Source organism: Dermacentor albipictus, chromosome 9, assembly GCF_038994185.2.
Source record: "Dermacentor albipictus isolate Rhodes 1998 colony chromosome 9, USDA_Dalb.pri_finalv2, whole genome shotgun sequence".
Taxonomy (NCBI): Eukaryota; Metazoa; Arthropoda; class Arachnida; order Ixodida; family Ixodidae; genus Dermacentor; species Dermacentor albipictus.
The window spans coordinates 112,305,142-112,320,900 of record NC_091829.1 but is presented as its reverse complement, the minus strand read 5'-3'; positions in this window follow the sequence as shown (position 1 = coordinate 112,320,900).

The window sequence follows — 15,759 nt, the reverse complement described above, 5'->3', positions numbered from 1 at the left end:
ATAGAGTTCACATTATTGGTTGTGCCTCTTCCCCATCAGACAGGATTCTGTGAACCCCTGAATTTCCACGCTCCTACTCCCAGAGCACTGAGCTTGCAACCCCTCCTACAAAAAACGGGAGCACAACGCATATCTTAGCGCCTACTTTGCACCCTGTACGTTGTCTCTCGAAAACTTCTCATCTCCAACACTGAAATGAAAATGTATATGTAAGCGTTTTCGTGATGTGTAGAAGGTGAAAACCTCAGAGGACGGTTACAAGCAAGATAACACTAAAATTTAGGGGAAAGCTGTGGGGCGGGTTAGGCATCTTCCTGCCCGATATCAATATCAGCGAATCGCTTGGGTGTCTGAAGGTCCGTGTTTTACCATGAGAGCTCAGTAAAAAGAATGTTTTTCAGAGTTCTGCTTTGAAGTGCTAAGCTCTCATTCCATGCTGATGTGTTCTCCACCGAATGCCGAGAACGCACAACCACCGGGACTCTCGTAAACACCATTGGTTTCACGCAACGCTGTGGTAAAGGGCCGCATGGTCGCCGAATTGCGAACGGAAAGGCGAAGCCTGAAGGCGCCGCATCAAAACTTCCACAATACTCCTGGCTCATTTGGTATGTAAACAACCTGTGATGTGCGGAGCACGATGTTCTACTGTTCCAGGGAACCGTGCTGTGCGTCACTTGACCGCGCTGTCCTCTCTTATTGGTAGAAACGCACTCGGGGAAGCGCAAGCTTATACTAATGGAAGCGCGCCTTCTGGCACTTCTAACACCTACTTCAACACGGACGGCACTAACAGTGCGAAAGTAAGCAATGAGCTAAAAAAACACATAACGCTTTAAAAAAACTGGCAAAACCCACCTCATGATGAATGTCATTGTTAGTGCGATTAACAATGAAGCAGTCCATCGACGCGCTGTATTGCAAGTGCCAGACCTCGTTATTTATGAGGTGTGTATGCAGCTGGGATGCTTTCTCGCACTCCTAGCCGGAGACACTGAGCAGGCTTGCAACGCTGCAGCGATGCACTGTGTGTGAATATATCTATTGAAATGAGATTATCTCATTTTGTATGACGCGGGTTTCACTTCACTCAAAAATGGGAGAAACTGATGTCATTGAAGTGCGCCACAAACGCAATGGCAAATTCACGGTTACCCTAGTTGTCCTTAAAGAGATTCATTGAAGAACGGCTCATATCGCGCGGCGTGAGTTGACGTCAGGTTCATAATAATAATAATATTTGGGGTTTTACGTGCCAAAACCACTTTCTGATTATGAGGCACGCCGTAGTGGAGGACTCCGGAAATTTTGACTACCTGGGGTTCTTTAACGTGCGCCTAAATCTAAGCACACGAGTGTTTTCGCATTTCGCCCCCATCGAAATGCGGCCGCCGTGGCCGGGATTCGATCCCGCGACCTCGTGCTCAGCAGCCCAACACCATAGCCAGTCAGGTTCATAGAAGAGCTGTGCAGGCTAATTAAAGCATACCCAGTGCTCCATGTTGACCTCTAAGAGGTTAACAGAAAAACAGCACATACCCAGAAACGCATATCTAGTGATCGAAGTTGACGGGAAAAACGGTTAAATATGGATAGTTAGATCCTGAGACAGCCCCCGAAAAGTGAGTGGAATAGCGCAAGAACGCGAATCACTCGAAAAGGAAACGACGAAGCCCTGGTGGCCATCAGTTTGCTCGAGTTTCTCTATAGTTGTGAACAATGAATAAACCGGCGGGACAGATCCAGTGCGACCTACGGAAAGCACTTTGAAGGTGACTGATGTTTTAGTATGTGCGATGAACTATTAGGAATAAACAAAAAACAACCCTCGTTACCCCTGGGTCTCCCGTCACGCATATATAGTGATGGAATGATAATTTCATTATTAGCTGTTTGTGCTTTCAGACCTTGTTTTTTTTTGACAAAGCGATCATGCCACTTATATGCAAGAATTTCGGCATACCCAAATGAACGTTACTGTTGCTCATTTGCGAACTAGTTCATCTACTTTCATGAGCTTTGTATTATATCTGGGTTATGTTTAGCCACTGAACCTTCGAGAAGCGAGAGACTTCTTTATAACTAAGAAAGAAAAAAATAGCATGCATAAATATGTCATTCGTTGCTCACACATTATTTGGGTTTAGCAGTGCTAATATCCAATTAGATTAACTAGCTTACTCAGACCAAACATATGAAATCAACGTGGTCAACTCTCCCAGGTAGTCCTATTCTGAAATTCGCCTGTCGTAATACTCCTCCACTGCTTGCTCTTCAACCATGTACAACCTTTATGGTGAAACTTCTAAAAATACTTTTATGATCCTTGTTGACGGAAAATGGCTACGCATTCGTGCATGCGATATTTATATACACTTTGTGGATATAGCTTAGTTATGCACGTGCACCTAATGACATTCGCTAATGTACACAATGAAAAGATGCCGACGCTGCCATGACGCTATTTTTGTAGCAGGAAAACATTACCGTATGATCCAAAATATTATGATTGTTTCCCGCATGAAATAAGACATAAAAAGAAAAGCATCGTACAGAAAAGGCAGTGATGAGCCACGTGCTACAGTTATTGGCAAACAGGGAAGCGAATGGATATTGAAGAAGGGTAAATCACAAAAGGAAGTTCACTGTTTTTTTTTTAACTGAAGTGCCGAAATAAGAAGGAAAGCAGAAAGCGCTCGAGCTCCGCACTGCACTTTTCCTCGTGATCAAAACGTTCTTTTTAGCTGGGTATTTCTTTTAGGCCTATGTCTATGCACTCAGTGCATGCTTCGGTCCCATTCTGCATTTGATGTGTTTTATGTGGTGGAGTTGATGACGACTGATTACCATACCAAATTCTTCAGTTCTTGCAACGTGCCGCAAGACACTGAAAACCGAACAAGAATCATGAACAACCCATGTTGCACTTGAGTCGCGCAGAGGCAAGACTAGTGGCTAGTGGGCCTAGTGGGAGAATGTGTAGTGAGTCCTTTAGCAGTGCGCAATAGATGAGTAACGCGTAGTTGGTACTGTGGTAGCAGGAGAGCGAGAAAATGATAGATGAAAGACAGGGACGTTAACTAGGACTGAGTCCATTTGACTACCCTGGAGTGGGGAAGTACAGGGGAGGGAAAGATTAAAAAAAAGAAGAGAAAGTATACTCTCTATATTGCTGACTTGGTAGCAGCTTTCTGCTATATATGATAAGTCATTCTGATCACAGATGGTCACTCAGTCCGGTAGCTTTCAAAACTTTCAACAATGCTTTTGTGCTTATTTGTAGCTGCTAATTCGAGGCAATAGTCCCAAGATCTTGTTCAAGGTGAACGGCTTTTATCTAACGTATTTATAGCTGTGCAGAGACCATGCCCTTATTTTCAAAAGATGTGCGGAAGCACAGAATGTGTTCTATATTTTTCCCGACAACGCAGGCATTGCACTCGGCACTATCAGCCATTGTATATGCACATGTATATGCACTGATTAATGCAACGGCGAGGCGCAAGCGGCGCAGCATAATTCGCTGACTTCGTGGAACCCCAGGTAACAGCTGCAGTTGCATGTAGGGGTTGGGGGAAAGCAATCGATGCTGGGTTAATTCATTTATATGTCGGTTTGCCTAAGGCATAGGGTGCCCTAGTTTGCTTAAGCGTTGGGCTGCTTCGGTGCTCGATAAAGGTAGAGAAAATACGTTTACTCCTTGATGTACTTTCTTAGCAGATCCTTCGGCGCGGTCCTTGCCGGAGATGCCGCAATGACCTGGCAGTCACTGATACACGACGTCGTGTCCTTTCACAATCATATGATGGTGCGTTTCTCGTATCTCCACCATGGGTTGTTCACATGATGAGCGATGAAGAGCTGACAAAAGACGTTGTAGGGCCGCCTTTGAGTCAGCGAATATTGCCCACCCATTGGCCGGTTGGTTGTTAATATAATGAACATGACGTCGGAGGGCAACGAGCTTCGTACCTGTCGATGTTGTGACTTGAGAAGTCTTGTATCTGATGCTTATTGATCGTGATGAGATAACGGGAATATAGGAGGAAGTTGGCAACGAACTTTTGTCTACTCGGCATGACAGAAGCTAGCAGAATCCAGCCCAGGAAAAGTGGGTGGAAGAGAATTGGATTAGATTGAATTTCCATTTCCGAAGGCACACACCCACTCCGAGGGAGTGGCCAAGATTTGCATGGCATCAGTAAGATGTAGTTATTACTACAATTCGTAAAATTGTTAGGAGGATAAACATAACGCATGAAGAATTCAAGAGAATCTTCCTGAAACAGCTAAACGAATTCCTCCACAGCTGAGCAAACATCCCTGTAGTAAGTTCCAAGAGAGGATGCTCCTAGGTGAAAAATATTCAGAATGAAAAATTTTCGACCAAGCCGTGTGACCGTTGATTTTACACCGCTTTTCCTTAAAGAAGGAAAAGGGCGGCAGTCTTACAGAAAGAAAGATCTAGAGTCTTCTCTACTCCACAGATTCAGCACAGAGGGTAGGACTTCCGTCCAGCCACGTGACAAAATTTTATTAATGGTTTCCCGGAATTTTATCGGGTAAAAATTAGTTTAATAAAACGAAAGTGAGGCATCCACCCGAACGTAGCTAAGTGCTATGAAGGAAACCCATACGGATTCCTCGAAAAAAAGCCTGGCAGTTGAAGAAAATTTGTCCTGGTCCGGGCCTCGAACCCGAGACCACCACCTTTCCGGGACTGCCGCTGTACCATCTGAACTAACCAGTCTTCGAGCCCCGGAGTAGGACGAATTTTTCTTCAACTGCGAAGCTTTTCTTTCGAGGAACCCGTATGGGTTTCCTTTGTAGCACTTACCTACGCTTGGGTGGATGCCTCATTGTCCCTTTATTAATTACTTGTCTCAAACTTGCGGGTTTGCACAGAACTATGACTTCAAAAATTACTTCAGTTTTTCTGATGTGAAAGGAATTTTCGTGACAAGGGAAGAGGAGTTGGCAATAACCTCAAAATTAGCTATAGCTTGGTTCAGAAAGTCTTCAACAATCTCATATCTCCTAAATATAGCAATAATTAGGCTGATGTAGGAAATAGTGATAGTAAAAGGGTCATTAAGGGCAACTCTCACGACACTCAGAAATTTCGTTGAATAATCGCTTTTGCCCAGGCACCCAAAGCAATCTAAATAAATTTACGTGGGTATAGCACTAGAAAAGAAATGTGCGTAAAATGTTAGATCCACTATTTGTTGTGAGCGATGCACATAAAGAGAAATAATCCGTTATGGTGACTATCGTTGATACCGATTAAATTAGTTTGCGCAAGGGTAACAATACAGCTAGAAATTCAGGCAAAGAATAGCTAAATAGTTCGGAATCTTCATTGAGAACTACCACTGTAGAGAAGGAGCGAAAATGCCAGTTACAGATTTGTCTTCGCATTGTAAGGCGTCTGTCGCAATGACTGTACTTATAGCTAAAATCAATGCATGGTCTTGTATTAGTCTATTTAACATATTATGTGACAAGTTTTGTGTTGTTGGGGTAGATGTCCTCACATGCCATTTTTTAGACTCACTCGCCCATCACAAGTAGGTGGCACCTCTCAGTTACTTACATTTCAGAGAATAATCAATGTTGGTACAAAGGCCTTCTGTGTGCATGAACCCGGGGCCGGTTTACTGCGAAGAATATTTCAGGCTGAGAAAGGATTACGTTTTACAAACTGCTAATAAGGGATTCATTCATATTTAGGAGCGTTTGCACCGTCACTAACCATTATCTACACAATTTGGAGGACACCCTGATTTCTTGATGTAGTACATTATTGGCAACAAATATCGGTAATCCGCTGCACAATCTCAGGGGGTCTTCCTCGAGCATGCCTAGGAGGCGTTATTTGTAAGCTGGCGTGCCACAACATAGTACACATCTAAATTCTAAAGTGTGCCGCACATAGATCTTGTATTGCATTAGACGTGGGTTTCTCCGTGTCCGCGACAGACTGTTCCATAGCGTACGTAACATGCCAACTGCTCTCTCTCTCTCTGTCGATTTTCTAACTATATGGTCAATATGGCCAAGCCAGCTGAGGGAATCGTCATAGGTTACATCCAAATGCATCATCGACTCCATTTCAAGTATAGTCCCGCGATGGTTACATAGCGACATGTTAACGCGATTAGTAGCAGGAGAAACCAATATCCAGGTCTTTCTAACGTTAAGTGAAAAACGAACCTTATTTAACCAAGTTTCTATGGCGTACAGGTAGCTCTGTAGTCGATAATACATGGAGTCAATAACACTGTCTGATTAAAAAAAATAAAAAAGATCGCCCGCGTATATATATGTTTGTACATCTTGATTACGTGGAATGGAAATCATCAGAACGTTATATAATAACGGAGAACTGACAGCTGCTTGGGAAACACCGTGTTACTCGTTACTCGTTACGTTACTCAACACCATGTATACTAGGAGAAAAGCCTCTAGGACAGCAGTAAAGTATCCTCCCATTTAAAAATTCACACATTCAGTTCACAAGGTAACTTGGCATCTCTACATTTCACAATATATCCAATAAACTTAGGTATTCTACGCAGTTGTAGCCTTTGGAAATAGTTAGTTTAACAATAGCACCAATCTATCTCTGATACTGCTAATTTTATTCTACCTTCTTAGCCCACGTGAGCATGCCAGATTGAACATGATGGTCGGAATCCGATTTGGCAAGGACCAAACAAGTCTTCGTTTGGTGCAAATTTCACTATACGAACGTATCGAATTTTTTCAATTAATTTCGCCGAAATTGAGGTTTGCGCCATTTATCTCATGTTATCTGTTGTATATCCTTCCCTACTATTTAAAAAAAGGGAATTATTTTAGCAATGTTCCACATAGACAGAATTTATGAAAATCTAATTGAGCGATTTATAGCAACTAAAAGTCATCAGGAGCTTCCTCAAATAAAATTTTGATCGTGCCAGAGGTTGCCCGTCTGGTGCTGGAAACTTAATCTCAAAGTCATTCCACAACCTTAGCGAATTCTAAAATAATTTCTGTAAAATTTTCTGATACACTTCATCCGTTACAACAATTTCGCAAAAGTGAAGAAAATTTGATTTTTTTATTGTAGTGCATATTTTCTGGTGACTGGTTCATTTCATCACTACTTAAGACTATAGAGTCAATATTGATGGGACGCGGAATAACTTTCCTACAACGGAGACAACTGAACAACACATATTTACTTTTTATTGATAGATAGGAAATCCAGATATTTGCAGTCCTATTTGCCTTTGGCTTTTGCAACTATGTTTAAAGGCGGCCCGAAAAAAAATGTAATCACTGACTCTGTAATATTTTTTCCATGCAGCAGAAAAGCTTCGTTTCCATAACTGAGCTCCTTGGTTCCGCGTTGTTTGTCTCGCTCATGGTATAGCAAGGGTCTCCACTTCGGCTGCCTTCATCGCACTTGGTAGCTTTTGATTATTTATCGGCCAGTTGCATTCTTTTTCGCTTCCCTACTAACCAGCACATGTGGTCGAAATGGTGCATGCTGTGGGTTGCGCAAATACCACTCTGACTCTCGTTGCATATCGTCAAGCCCATGTCACCGATTTCTTCCTTAATTCTGGTTCATGTGTTATTTGTGCAACCTAGAGCGTGAATCCGTACCAACTTGCCTTGAGTTCAGTTCTTTCGTTTGAAAGGATGCTTGGCATCTGCCAATATTCCCGCGAAGGCCGCTGGTTAAACCCCCTAGGAGTAATTTGCCCGCACGAATATCGAAGAAAGGGAACGGGAAGATAGGTGCCGTGGTAGATGAGTAGCAATACGGAAGCTCAGGCGTAATACAGAACACGTGTGGTAGGCTGCCACCCACGGTAAGTTGTCTTTTGAGCCTGTTTCATTTCTTGTCCCATTTCCCCCGTTTTAATTAAGGCAAATGGTTCATTTTTCGTACGCTGTCTCTGGTTTTGGTGCCTGTTGCCTTCATGCGGTTAGAACAAAGAAAAATATTGAACTCGTCGTTTCCCCGTATTTTTCTGGTTTTTTTCGGTAATGTGTGCTCCTCGTATTGAGCTCACTTTCAACTGAAACGAACATGAAGGTTACATTCGCACAGGTTTTAGCTTGCTGGTCACACAGATGGGTGACGTAACGCGTTTAACACTTCCTCACATGTGCTGTATGCATTAAACGTACTAACCAGCGTTTTCCAAACGGTTCTATGCGGAGAGGACGTCAAGATTATTGCGCTTACAAAGCTACTAGCGTAAGGGTTTGATCCATGTAAGCGAGAACCGTACCCCTTGCAAAATGCGTCGGGCCTTTCGCACTACTGTGTTGCAGTCGCTACGCGCAAGAAAAATAGCTAGCGTCATATATCTTCATTTATCAACGGCAGGGTGCAAGCTGCACACATCTCATTCTTATCCACACTGGCGAAGGTTTCTCTGTATATCATCCTACGGTTTGTGATATCAACTCTTTTATGTATTTTTAGTGTGCACTGGTATATACTATCCATCGCTCAGACAGACGGTCATGTGCCCGACACAATCTCCTAACTTTTCACGCTTCCGGGTTTTCTTCGTTTGCCCCTTTTTTTTAACCTCGACAGTTGTCTTCACGGGTACGACGCCTCATGTTTCATGCCGTTTCTACGCCTGCTATCACGCACTACTACTTTACCTGTCCGAGTTTGCGCAGCGGCGTTGGCTCTCACTTTGCATAAAATTGGCTTCACGCATGACAACTTTTCTTTCGGGTACGCAGTCAAAACAGATTGTTGCGCGGTGCGAAGGAGCCGAGTTTTCATGCTGAATCACTCATTACTAGCTCGCTCTTGCGCTAGGTTGTGCGCGCAGATTCATGTAGAACTCCCAGACGTTTCACTCGAGACTACGTTTTTTTTTACGTCTCACGTCGTCAAGAATTCGCAATTTCTCGCGGCCAGGCGCATATACGCCGCCGCTACTAACGCTCGTGATTTGTGCCTGCTCTGACTCTCTTGTCAAATGCGGCGAGTGGCGACGCCGGCGTAGTGGAACGGTACATGCGCATAGTCAATCATGCTGGTATGAATTTTGGGATTTCACATTCAGTGCGACTGCTAAGAACAGCGGCGCAAATGCACGAGCTTCCCAATTGTGCTGTTTGCTCAGCGAACTCTTTGCAGCTGCTAGGACTGCTTTTCTTGTTCCGTAATGTTCTTTTCTGCGGACTGAATGAATTTCTTGCTTTTGATGCAAAAGAACTGTGAATGTCCCCCAAGGTTTGTAAATCTCATCACAGAATCCAGCTTCTCCTATTTTACATTTGTTTTTTGAAGAAATTGATGTTTTGTTTCTTGTCGTGCGCAGTTCGCATTTACTAGGAGCAGCACGTGGGGACACTCACTTATTAAGAATGTAATCACCTGTTTATCTGAGGCTAGCACTGCAAAAGGGCAGCGCGGCTTCGCAGTTGAAAAACACAACCGAAAATTTCAGTCTGTTGTATTTTGGAACGTTCTGTTTTCTGACGGCTCTTCTCCGATGCCTTGTAATATGACGTCCTGTAGTGCTTGGTCAATTATCATCATCTGCAGCATAATCATCAGCCTATATTAGGCCCACTGTTGGATGAAGGCCTCTCCCTACGACATCTAATCAATATGTAATTAAAAAGTCAACAGAGAACTCTTTAGGACTATGTAAATTTGTTAGTGCAAAAAAGTAAAAAAAGGTAAAAGCTGCGATTTTGTGCTTAGGACATAACGCTTTTCAGCAGAGTATCTTACCACTGCACCAAGCCTAACTTCTTTTTCTTTAGTGCTTGGAATTATCTGTGGTGTCATTCGAAAAATACATTACATTCGGACAAACATGAAAAATGAATGCACACATGCTACGTAGTCCAATGGAAGTTTAAAATTCGGGCAAACAAGCTAGTGTCCTGATGCGAAATCCTTTCAGTGACGGGATCAAACGTTGGAGCCGCACTGCGCACTTGACCAGCCTCTTTTCAAAAGGCAGACCTTGTCGAGTGAGGAGGCTCGGCATGTCTGTCGACCATTCGCTTTCTGCATAATGAATAGAGTCCTAATAACATAAAGGTAACATAACGTTGTTACACTTGCACATTTTCACTCTCTAAAGTAGGAATCCGTCTGCGCTGGTATTAACATTTGCACGTTGTGAACGGAAGTGCATTTTCTGTCCGCCACCCCAACTGGCGCCTCTCTAGATGAGCTAAAGTGTTGTTACCACCAGCACATACTCTGTGAACTGCTAGAACATCGAGTTTGCTTTACGATATTTCTATCATTAAATAAATTCGGCAATGAACAACGGCGGCCGGGGACACTGTAAAGGTCCCCTGCTTTCAGTACATAAACCTTCATTACATAAACAATTGTGGATAAGTGCTCATTTAGACAGCATACCGGTTTGTGATGGTAGCGCCTGTCCCAGAATATGTAGCGCTTAAGGTAAGGTAGATAGCGCCTGCGTCTCGCCTGTACCCTAGGGACACATATTTTCATGCAGCTTAGTGGACCAACGCAAAACTTCTTTTCCGCTTCGCAAAAGTGTAGGTAACATTAATTGGAAATTGAATAAAGTGCCAGCGTAACAGTACGTGCAAGTCCAGAAGCCTGTGCGTCACATTTACAAAGTAATACCAAATGAACTCGCAGTCGTTGGTGCAGATGCGATGATTTCTGTCAGCGACTGATTTTGAGGAAGCCGATATGGAGATTTCTGGTGCCTCGTCATAACGTTAAAATTGCAATTGGCTAAGTCGACTTTAATAGCGGTATCGGGGCTACAGGCATTCCCGGATTCAGAGAATGCCCCATTAGACACCATGTAGGAGAAAAGTACAGTGTAACCACCGATGTGAAACTGACGTACAAGTTTAAAGCGTTGCGATGGAAAGCCCTTCTGTCGCAACGTTACGACTTATATTGTTGCGACAGAACGTGGCAAATTTTTTACGCTGCGGCATAGAGTGTCCATCGTCATCACAGAGAGTTCCTGTTGCGATGTCAGAATCGCTGTCGCAATAGAAAGCTGTTGCTGCGACTTCAGAGCTCTTGTTGTTGCGACTGCAAATTTCTGTTGTAACTTCGGAACTCTTGCTCATCGCGAAAGATTGTTTATACCGGGACGTCAGAATTCTGTCGTAACCTAAAAATGCCCATCGTGACTATAAAAACGTCAGGAACATTTGTCGCCTACAAAATAAATATCTGTAGTTGCATGAAATATCTGTTGTCTTTTTCAAGTGGGTTGGCATTATTTTTCATACCAAAAGCTTTACGTAGTTTACTGCAATACTGTACTATTACTGCCGAATGTCAAAATATAGTAAGTGAAAATCTTAACAAGGTGACAACTGTACATGCTCTTTTTGGTACTTCGCTGCGTACTTATGGTTATTTGCGTAACTGTTGTACATGCGTACGGGCAGGACTAATAATGAGGAGAGACGATAACTGATAGTCATTAAGGGTTACGGACTTGATTCCAAGAGAAGCGAAGCGTAGCGGGCAGAAAGTTAGGTGGGCGGATGAGATTAAGAAGTTTACATGGCCACAATTAGTACATGACCGGGGTAGTTGCAGAATTATGGGAGAGGTCTTTGCCCTGCAGTGGGCGTAACCAAACGGTTAATGATGATGATGATGATGATGATGTGCCACAATACCAAGTGAAGACACATATCTTTTAACCCTAGCAAAATTCATACCGGACTTCACCAAACTTCAGCTCTATGTGCATACTTCGCCTAATATTCGACACGCGAATCCACGAGATGGCTGTACTTTTTGAACGCTCCTCACTTAACAAAATAACAGACAGTCATTTGCGAAAAGGTGAACTTCAATCTGTCGGCCCATATCTTTAGTAATGTTGTTGATATAAAGCAATAATAACAGAGTTCCTATCACAGATCCTTGGGGCACCCTAGAGGTGAGAGGTAAAGAAGCTTAGTCAGTACCATCATCATTATCAGCTTGGATACGCCCACTGCAGGGCAAAGGCCTCTCCCATACTTCTCCAACTACCGCTGTTATGTACTAATTGTGGCCACGTTATCCCTGCAAACTTCTTAATCTCATCCACCCACCTAACTTTCTGCCACCCCCTGCTACGCTTCCCTTCACTTGAACCCACTCAGTAACCCTTAATGACCATCGGAAGCTGAGTACTCACCAGCTATTTCTACAAACTGCCGCCAGTTACACACGACATACGTCTCAATCCATGTTAGTACCATGGGACTTATAACCCATATTTTTAGTTTTCGATAAGCTTTACACGGCAAACTTTATCAAACGTTTTCGAGAAACCCAGAGCAATAACGTCTACTTGCTCTTTCCGGTTTATACTACGTGGAAAATGCTGTCTCAAAGAGCTGCAAAATACTGTCTCAAATTGTCTCAAAGAGCTGCGCAAGGTTGAGGAGCACCTGCAAAAACCATGTTGCTTGGGATAAAATAAGTTGTCTGCGGCATACTGGATCAGCTATTTCCTAATTACATGTTCAAATTGTTTGCCCCTGACGCATGTTATCTAGATGGGACGGCGAATTTAAGCTTTTAGTTTGATTCCAGCTTTAAAGATAGGAACCACGTGGGCGTCTGGCCAGTCATCCGGTAAAGCACTCATTTCGAGGAAAGCAGTGAATATTTCAACTAAAAAATTAGAAACCCACTCATAGTAACGTTTTAGAAGCGCATTCGCTATTGTATCAGGAGAAGAACTATCCATCACATATAAATTTAGCAGTAGTGCTATGATTCCTTCTTTATAGATAATGGCGTCGCTATTACGTTGCTCGTCTACCTCAGTTTCTTCTACGAGATATGCTTTCTTAGAGGTAAACATCGTTACAAAGTAGTTCCTAAAGGCATCAGCCATTCTCACTGGATCGCTACAAACGGTATCATTAACGGTAACAGCATGTATCATTGGCTTTGAATAAGATGAGAACCTCCAAACTTTTTTCGGCTTGTCAACCATGTAATCATTCAGCGTAGACAAAAAGAAACGAGTTCGGGCATGTTTCAGCTCTCTGCGTATATGCTTTCCAAGCTCAGAAATCGTTGCAACTCTCTTTGGAATCTTCTTGCGTGCACGTCGCAGTAAGCGCTTTAAATGAATAATACTGTTGGTCACCCACGGCTTGGCCCTACCTATTCGCTTTAGTTTCCTAGGAATGAAGCGAGATAAACAGGCTGAAACTAGGGATATAAAATGCTCCCAGAATTGTTTCACATCTTTTTCCTGTTGAAGCATGTCGAAACCTACTTCCAGAGCATCCAGAATTGATGTGTCATGAGCTTGTTGAAAATCGTGCACCTAGGCTGTGCGCGATTTAGTTAAATTTTTGTTTTCGTCGCAGTAATCACAGCTACAAAAATTTATGGCGAGAAATGCCATCTTCAACAACGGTGACATCAGTGCTGAAAGTTTTCTTGAACAATAATTTGGTCTACAATGGACTGGCACCGGTCTTGTATCTGCGTTGGGCAATTTTCTACTGGTACTAGTCTATAGTTTACCATTATTTATGCCATTAGGTCCGCAGGCGAGTGACTTCGGGAACCTGAGTTTGATGATAGCAATCAGCACCCGGTAAATTGAAATCACCCATAAGTAATAGTCTGCTTCGTATATTTGTGATTGCACTCAAATGAGCATCAATGTTTGGAAAAAATTCCGCGCTCTTCTACTATGCCACTAAGTAATACAATCTCACCAAGAAGCAGCCTACACTAAACTCTTTCATGATCAGCGATGCCCGGGAGCTATTCATATTTTAACATTTTTTTAATGAATAGGGCAACGCCGCCATTACTACTCGTTCTCTGCGAATAACGTCGTAGCAGTTGGGAAGCACGTCATCGCTCTTAATGTCAATGTGCAAACAAGTCTCCGTTATACAATATTTAAGCGGATCATATAACAAAGATATGCGTTCAAGTTCTTCATGCTAGTTAACCATGCTTCCTGCGTTAACATTTAGAAGTCTTATATCCCATGGGTTTCGATATCATGCTTTGTCGCGAGACGCCAAAGCTGAACAGTTAGGCACCTGCACACGAGCGTGAGTGTACCGGTTCTATGTGTCGGCCGTTCCGTTGATTAAAAGCCTGCCGTTAACAAGCTTTGCCTTCGTGCAAGCTTTTTTATCTGATTGCAAAGAGCTCCACTGTTCTTTCCTTTTTGTTGCGTTTCATTCGAGTAATCTTGCGAAATGCTTATGCATCTTCCTTTCAGTTTCTGACAGTTATGAAAAATTGCTTCTGTTTCCTTGTAGTTATAAAGCTTCAATATAACAGGCCTATCTTGATCGCTTTTCTTTTGACCCAGCCTGTGAATTCTTTCTACTGACGTAACTGCCACACTGAGGCGATCAGAAGAAATATCATTTGTAACTGCGCTTTCATTTCCTCTTTCTTGTTTCATAGAGACTCTGTGGCACTCTATACACAATAAATTTGTTCCTCCCAGGCCCGTCCTCTAATTGAAGGGTATTCTTTTCTTCTTGTTTAATTGTTTGTTTCAGGTTGCCTATAGCCATTTCGAGACCTTCGAGTCTCGCGCATGATTTCGTGACATTTTTTTGTTCACACAAGGAACGCTTACAATTCATTTGGGTTTTTGTTTCAAGAATAAGCTGCAGCAGTTCATCAGTACCAGGTTTATCTTAATTAGATTTTTCCTAATATGCCCGCAAACAAAGAGCTTCAAATGACCCCACAAGAAGGTTCCAGCATCAACACAGTACGCTGGCAGTGGCACCATAATTACACACAGAGAATCTGACCTAAATAAAACAAGGGAACAACAACCAACATGTGAAAGAAGCCATGCAAACCTATGCGACATGACTGCAGGGCTGCTGCCACTCCCATCTGATTGGATGGGCAAATGAAATTATATGAAACATATTATTTTTCAGCGGCCCCTTAAAGTTGCCGGATATGCGACAAGGTTCGCAGCAGTTAGTTGTCTGTTCTTGCTTTTAGTCACTAGAGTATACTTTGTAGGTGAGCGAACCTTATTTCAAAATGTGAAATTGGTGTATAAAATCATTGATGAATAGTTTATTTTAAGATCGCGTTGCCTGTGTAACCGCATACACGTTTCAGACGCAGCCTCGTGCAACACCAGCCAACACAAGCCTCGCACACCCATATAACGCCATTCCCATGACAGCAAGGCGCCCGTTAGTAGACTCCCATGAACAGTTGCACTAGATTTCCATTCAGGCAATACAGCGACAAACTACATCTCTATGGGCCAAAGTATGGATATCATCATCATCAAGACTTGGTGATTATCTCAAACATTTTTTTGTCATTTGCACGATATCTAGCGCCCGCATTTTTGCTGGTGCTCCGCAGTGGTTATGTGCCTTAGTTGGAAAATCATCCTCATATACAACACGCCAGGACCATCTTCAAGTGCTAGCTGGTGTTGACATGAGACATATGCAAAGAAGACTCGATTTCGTATGGCTGGGTTACCTGATGATCTCCGCTGACCATGATCAATCGGCCTTGGGCCGAAGTATGGCTAGGGCGTAAGCCAGTAGTAATAGTTACCGGACCGTCCTGCCTCGCCAGCCTTCGGGCAAGCTCGTGCTGCTGTTTCTCTTGGCTCTGACCTACCATGAGCTATCGTGACATACCGTGGCCTACCATGACCTACCATGACTTATCCGTGAACTACCACATCCCACAGCGACCGACCGACCGACCAACATGCGGATGGACAG